The following is a 7,990-nucleotide window of genomic DNA, read 5'->3' on the forward strand; positions in this document are numbered from 1 at the left end:
ACTAGATTAATAAACGCCACATTTAACTTTGATAATATGTGTTGCTAAAAAGTTTTAAATAATAATGAAAGTGTAACTTGAAAATTTTCAACTGCAACTATAACAACCTTTGAGGAAAGGTTCATTCATATGATTTTTAACCAACTAAAACAATTACACTGACATCAAAACAGAAACAAAATAAAAGATATGTTATAATTGAAATCGTCTAGTATGCAATTAATACGAAATCTATATTATTATATTGTACCACAAAACACCTTCAAGAGATTTTAATTTAGAGTCATAACTCAACAACTAACACACAAACAAATAAAAAAAACATAAAATGTGTCGTCAATGTACACAACATGTAACTATTTAATTAAGATTCAATCTGTCATAAATAATAATCTTAAACATATATATTGATAAAAATGAGAGACAACTTATTGATGATTTTAAGTAGATCACAAAGATAAATTATAATGTATTAAAAGAATTAAATAACTGCAATTATATAGTTTAAAAAACACATAATATCTAATTAATGTTAAAATAAGTCATTTTGCTAAATTTAAGAGAATATAAATAAATAAATATATTTATTTTGTAACTTGAGATACATTCAAAACAAATTATTGTATTATGGTACTAAACGTTATATGAATCAAAAAAATTAATTTTAATTGCTTAAAATACTGAAGTTAAAATCAACCTTTATATATTTTTTGATACATTTTCATTAAAAAACTCTGAAAACAGTTTGATAAAAACCATTTCATAATTTTATATGTCGTCGATGTACTCACACGTTATTCAGATTATATTTTTGATATGGTATGAAATTTCATAGGACAATAATCTCTTTTAGGTTAGGCAAAAAATACTAAAAGGCGATTAATGTTCCTTATGAAACATCACAAATTACAGTAATGTTATAAGCTTGGTAAAATCGTATTTTTTTAATTAATGTTGAAATAAGTCATATAGAAAATTTTAGAATATATAAACAAGATCAAATAGTAAATAATATAAATAAAATAAATACATAAATACCAACATTTTTTCTGATGATCATATGGAGGCATAAATATCGACTTGAGCATAATATCACATGACTAAAATATTTATTTTGTCCCTCACTAAACGTTCTCAATCTTCAGTGTTTCGTTCGCAGAAAATGTGTCGAATACCTAAAAATCATATTGGTTATTACATTATTGGAATATAAACTACCATCAACATTTTTATTTTTTTTTTGATGATTAAAAATAAATATATGTGTTTTACAGTTACCCAATTAACACAATTTTAAAAAAAACCTGACATACTATATGTCTGTGTTCATGTGAAGGAATTATATATATAAATCTAGAGATCTAATGAAATTCCTTAGTAATAATAATAAACGCCTTTATGTAACTTAATATATCATATTATAAGCAATTTAATATCACTAAGGAATCTGTCACAAATAATGTCCTTATACATATATTTTGATAATAATTTTAGACAAGTTATTTACAATTTTAAGTAGATCACAATGATAAATTAGTCCATTGTTAGAATTCAATAAACACATAATTACCAACATTTTTTTTCTGCTCAAGTGAATTGCACAAAATAAATTGACTATAGTTACATCACAAATTTTACAATATTTATTTTGTTACTTGAGATACATTCGAAACAAATTATTGTATTATGGTACTAAACGTTCATATGAATCACACAAATTAATTTTAATTGCTTAAAATACTGAAGTTAAAATCCACCTTTATATATTTATTGATACGTTTTCATTAAAAAACTCTGAAAACAGTTTGATAAAAACCATTTCATAATTTTATATGTCGTCGATGTACTCACACGTTATTCAGATTATATTTTTGATATGGTATGAAATTTCAAAGGACAATAATCGCTTTTAGGTTAGGCAAAAAATACTAAAAGGCGATTAATATTCCTTATGAAACATCACAAATTACAATAATGTTATAAGCTTGGAAAAATCTTATTTTATAATTAATGTTGAAATAAGTCATATAGAAAATTTTAGAATATATAAACAAGATCAAATAGTAAATAATATAAATAAAATAAATACATAAATACCAACATTTTTTCTGATGATCATATGGAGGCATAAATATCGACTCGAGCATAATATCACATGACTAAAATATTTATTTTGTCCCTCACTAAACGTTCTCAATCTTCAGTGTTTCGTTCGCAGAAAATGTGTCGAATACCTAAAAATCATATTGGTTATTACATTATTGGAATATAAACTACCATCAACATTTTTATTTTTTTTTTGATGATTAAAAATAAATATATGTGTTTTACAGTTACCCAATTAACACAATTTTAAAAAAACCTGACATACTATATGTCTGTGTTCATGTGAAGGAATTATATATATAAATCTAGAGATCTAATGAAATTCCTTAGTAATAATAATAAACGCCTTTATGTAACTTAATATATCATATTAAAAGCAATTTATTATCACTAAGGAATCTGTCACAAATAATGTCCTTATACATATATTTTGATAATAATTTTAGACAAGTTATTTACAATTTTAAGTAGATCACAATGATAAATTAGTCCATTGTTAGAATTCAATAAACACATAATTACCAACATTTTTTTTCTGCTCAAGTGAATTGCACAAAATAAATTGACTATAGTTACATCACAAATTTTACAATATTTATTTTGTTACTTGAGATACATTCGAAACAAATTATTGTATTATGGTACTAAACGTTCATATGAATCACACAAATTAATTTTAATTGCTTAAAATACTGAAGTTAAAATCCACCTTTATATATTTATTGATACGTTTTCATTAAAAAACTCTGAAAACAGTTTGATAAAAACCATTTCATAATTTTATATGTCGTCGATGTACTCACACGTTATTCAGATTATATTTTTGATATGGTATGAAATTTCAAAGGACAATAATCGCTTTTAGGTTAGGCAAAAAATACTAAAAGGCGATTAATATTCCTTATGAAACATCACAAATTACAATAATGTTATAAGCTTGGAAAAATCTTATTTTATAATTAATGTTGAAATAAGTCATATAGAAAATTTTAGAATATATAAACAAGATCAAATAGTAAATAATATAAATAAAATAAATACATAAATACCAACATTTTTTCTGATGATCATATGGAGGCATAAATATCGACTTGAGCATAATATCACATGACTAAAATATTTATTTTGTCCCTCACTAAACGTTCTCAATCTTCAGTGTTTCGTTCGCAGAAAATGTGTCGAATACCTAAAAATCATATTGGTTATTACATTATTGGAATATAAACTACCATCAACATTTTTATTTTTTTTTTGATGATTAAAAATAAATATATGTGTTTTACAGTTACCCAATTAACACAATTTTAAAAAAACCTGACATACTATATGTCTGTGTTCATGTGAAGGAATTATATATATAAATCTAGAGATCTAATGAAATTCCTTAGTAATAATAATAAACGCCTTTATGTAACTTAATATATCATATTAAAAGCAATTTAATATCACTAAGGAATCTGTCACAAATAATGTCCTTATACATATATTTTGATAATAATTTTAGACAAGTTATTTACAATTTTAAGTAGATCACAATGATAAATTAGTCCATTGTTAGAATTCAATAAACACATAATTACCAACATTTTTTTTCTGCTCAAGTGAATTGCACAAAATAAATTGACTATAGTTACATCACAAATTTTACAATATTTATTTTGTTACTTGAGATACATTCGAAACAAATTATTGTATTATGGTACTAAACGTTCATATGAATCACACAAATTAATTTTAATTGCTTAAAATACTGAAGTTAAAATCCACCTTTATATATTTATTGATACGTTTTCATTAAAAAACTCTGAAAACAGTTTGATAAAAACCATTTCATAATTTTATATGTCGTCGATGTACTCACACGTTATTCAGATTATATTTTTGATATGGTATGAAATTTCAAAGGACAATAATCGCTTTTAGGTTAGGCAAAAAATACTAAAAGGCGATTAATATTCCTTATGAAACATCACAAATTACAATAATGTTATAAGCTTGGAAAAATCTTATTTTATAATTAATGTTGAAATAAGTCATATAGAAAATTTTAGAATATATAAACAAGATCAAATAGTAAATAATATAAATAAAATAAATACATAAATACCAACATTTTTTCTGATGATCATATGGAGGCATAAATATCGACTTGAGCATAATATCACATGACTAAAATATTTATTTTGTCCCTCACTAAACGTTCTCAATCTTCAGTGTTTCGTTCGCAGAAAATGTGTCGAATACCTAAAAATCATATTGGTTATTACATTATTGGAATATAAACTACCATCAACATTTTTATTTTTTTTTTTGATGATTAAAAATAAATATATGTGTTTTACAGTTACCCAATTAACACAATTTTAAAAAAACCTGACATACTATATGTCTGTGTTCATGTGAAGGAATTATATATATAAATCTAGAGATCTAATGAAATTCCTTAGTAATAATAATAAACGCCTTTATGTAACTTAATATATCATATTAAAAGCAATTTAATATCACTAAGGAATCTGTCACAAATAATGTCCTTATACATATATTTTGATAATAATTTTAGACAAGTTATTTACAATTTTAAGAAGATCACAATGATAAATTAGTCCATTGTTAGAATTCAATAAACACATAATTACCAACATTTTTTTTCTGCTCAAGTGAATTGCACAAAATAAATTGACTATAGTTACATCACAAATTTTACACTATTTATTTTGTTACTTGAGATACATTCGAAACAAATTATTGTATTATGGTACTAAACGTTCATATGAATCACACAAATTAATTTTAATTGCTTAAAATACTGAAGTTAAAATCCACCTTTATATATTTATTGATACGTTTTCATTAAAAAACTCTGAAAACAGTTTGATAAAAACCATTTCATAATTTTATATGTCGTCGATGTACTCACACGTTATTCAGATTATATTTTTGATATGGTATGAAATTTCAAAGGACAATAATCGCTTTTAGGTTAGGCAAAAAATACTAAAAGGCGATTAATATTCCTTATGAAACATCACAAATTACAATAATGTTATAAGCTTGGAAAAATCTTATTTTATAATTAATGTTGAAATAAGTCATATAGAAAATTTTAGAATATATAAACAAGATCAAATAGTAAATAATATAAATAAAATAAATACATAAATACCAACATTTTTTCTGATGATCATATGGAGGCATAAATATCGACTTGAGCATAATATCACATGACTAAAATATTTATTTTGTCCCTCACTAAACGTTCTCAATCTTCAGTGTTTCGTTCGCAGAAAATGTGTCGAATACCTAAAAATCATATTGGTTATTACATAATTGGAATATAAACTACCATCAACATTTTTATTTTTTTTTTGATGATTAAAAATAAATATATGTGTTTTACAGTTACCCAATTAACACAATTTTAAAAAAACCTGACATACTATATGTCTGTGTTCATGTGAAGGAATTATATATATAAATCTAGAGATCTAATGAAATTCCTTAGTAATAATAATAAACGCCTTTATGTAACTTAATATATCATATTAAAAGCAATTTAATATCACTAAGGAATCTGTCACAAATAATGTCCTTATACATATATTTTGATAATAATTTTAGACAAGTTATTTACAATTTTAAGTAGATCACAATGATAAATTAGTCCATTGTTAGAATTCAATAAACACATAATTACCAACATTTTTTTTCTGCTCAAGTGAATTGCACAAAATAAATTGACTATAGTTACATCACAAATTTTACAATATTTATTTTGTTACTTGAGATACATTCGAAACAAATTATTGTATTATGGTACTAAACGTTCATATGAATCACACAAATTAATTTTAATTGCTTAAAATACTGAAGTTAAAATCCACCTTTATATATTTATTGATACGTTTTCATTAAAAAACTCTGAAAACAGTTTGATAAAAACCATTTCATAATTTTATATGTCGTCGATGTACTCACACGTTATTCAGATTATATTTTTGATATGGTATGAAATTTCAAAGGACAATAATCGCTTTTAGGTTAGGCAAAAAATACTAAAAGGCGATTAATATTCCTTATGAAACATCACAAATTACAATAATGTTATAAGCTTGGAAAAATCTTATTTTATAATTAATGTTGAAATAAGTCATATAGAAAATTTTAGAATATATAAACAAGATCAAATAGTAAATAATATAAATAAAATAAATACATAAATACCAACATTTTTTCTGATGATCATATGGAGGCATAAATATCGACTTGAGCATAATACCACATGACTAAAATATTTATTTTGTCCCTCACTAAACGTTCTCAATCTTCAGTGTTTCGTTCGCAGAAAATGTGTCGAATACCTAAAAATCATATTGGTTATTACATTATTGGAATATAAACTACCATCAACATTTTTATTTTTTTTTTTGATGATTAAAAATAAATATATGTGTTTTACAGTTACCCAATTAACACAATTTTAAAAAAACCTGACATACTATATGTCTGTGTTCATGTGAAGGAATTATATATATAAATCTAGAGATCTAATGAAATTCCTTAGTAATAATAATAAACGCCTTTATGTAACTTAATATATCATATTAAAAGCAATTTAATATCACTAAGGAATCTGTCACAAATAATGTCCTTATACATATATTTTGATAATAATTTTAGACAAGTTATTTACAATTTTAAGTAGATCACAATGATAAATTAGTCCATTGTTAGAATTCAATAAACACATAATTACCAACATTTTTTTTCTGCTCAAGTGAATTGCACAAAATAAATTGACTATAGTTACATCACAAATTTTACAATATTTATTTTGTTACTTGAGATACATTCGAAACAAATTATTGTATTATGGTACTAAACGTTCATATGAGTCACACAAATTAATTTTAATTGCTTAAAATACTGAAGTTAAAATCCACCTTTATATATTTATTGATACGTTTTCATTAAAAAACTCTGAAAACAGTTTGATAAAAACCATTTCATAATTTTATATGTCGTCGATGTACTCACACGTTATTCAGATTATATTTTTGATATGGTATGAAATTTCAAAGGACAATAATCGCTTTTAGGTTAGGCAAAAAATACTAAAAGGCGATTAATATTCCTTATGAAACATCACAAATTACAATAATGTTATAAGCTTGGAAAAATCTTATTTTATAATTAATGTTGAAATAAGTCATATAGAAAATTTTAGAATATATAAACAAGATCAAATAGTAAATAATATAAATAAAATAAATACATAAATACCAACATTTTTTCTGATGATCATATGGAGGCATAAATATCGACTTGAGCATAATATCACATGACTAAAATATTTATTTTGTCCCTCACTAAACGTTCTCAATCTTCAGTGTTTCGTTCGCAGAAAATGTGTCGAATACCTAATAATCATATTGGTTATTACATTATTGGAATATAAACTACCATCAACATTTTTATTTTTTTTTTGATGATTAAAAATAAATATATGTGTTTTACAGTTACCCAATTAACACAATTTTAAAAAAACCTGACATACTATATGTCTGTGTTCATGTGAAGGAATTATATATATAAATCTAGAGATCTAATGAAATTCCTTAGTAATAATAATAAACGCCTTTATGTAACTTAATATATCATATTAAAAGCAATTTAATATCACTAAGGAATCTGTCACAAATAATGTCCTTATACATATATTTTGATAATAATTTTAGACAAGTTATTTACAATTTTAAGTAGATCACAATGATAAATTAGTCCATTGTTAGAATTCAATAAACACATAATTACCAACATTTTTTTTCTGCTCAAGTGAATTGCACAAAATAAATTGACTATAGTTACATCACAAATTTTACAA

Source organism: Diuraphis noxia, unplaced genomic scaffold (assembly GCF_037042655.1).
Source record: "Diuraphis noxia isolate RWA-SAM2 unplaced genomic scaffold, SU_Dnox_SAM2 contig0001, whole genome shotgun sequence".
NCBI classification, from domain to species: Eukaryota; Metazoa; Arthropoda; class Insecta; order Hemiptera; family Aphididae; genus Diuraphis; species Diuraphis noxia.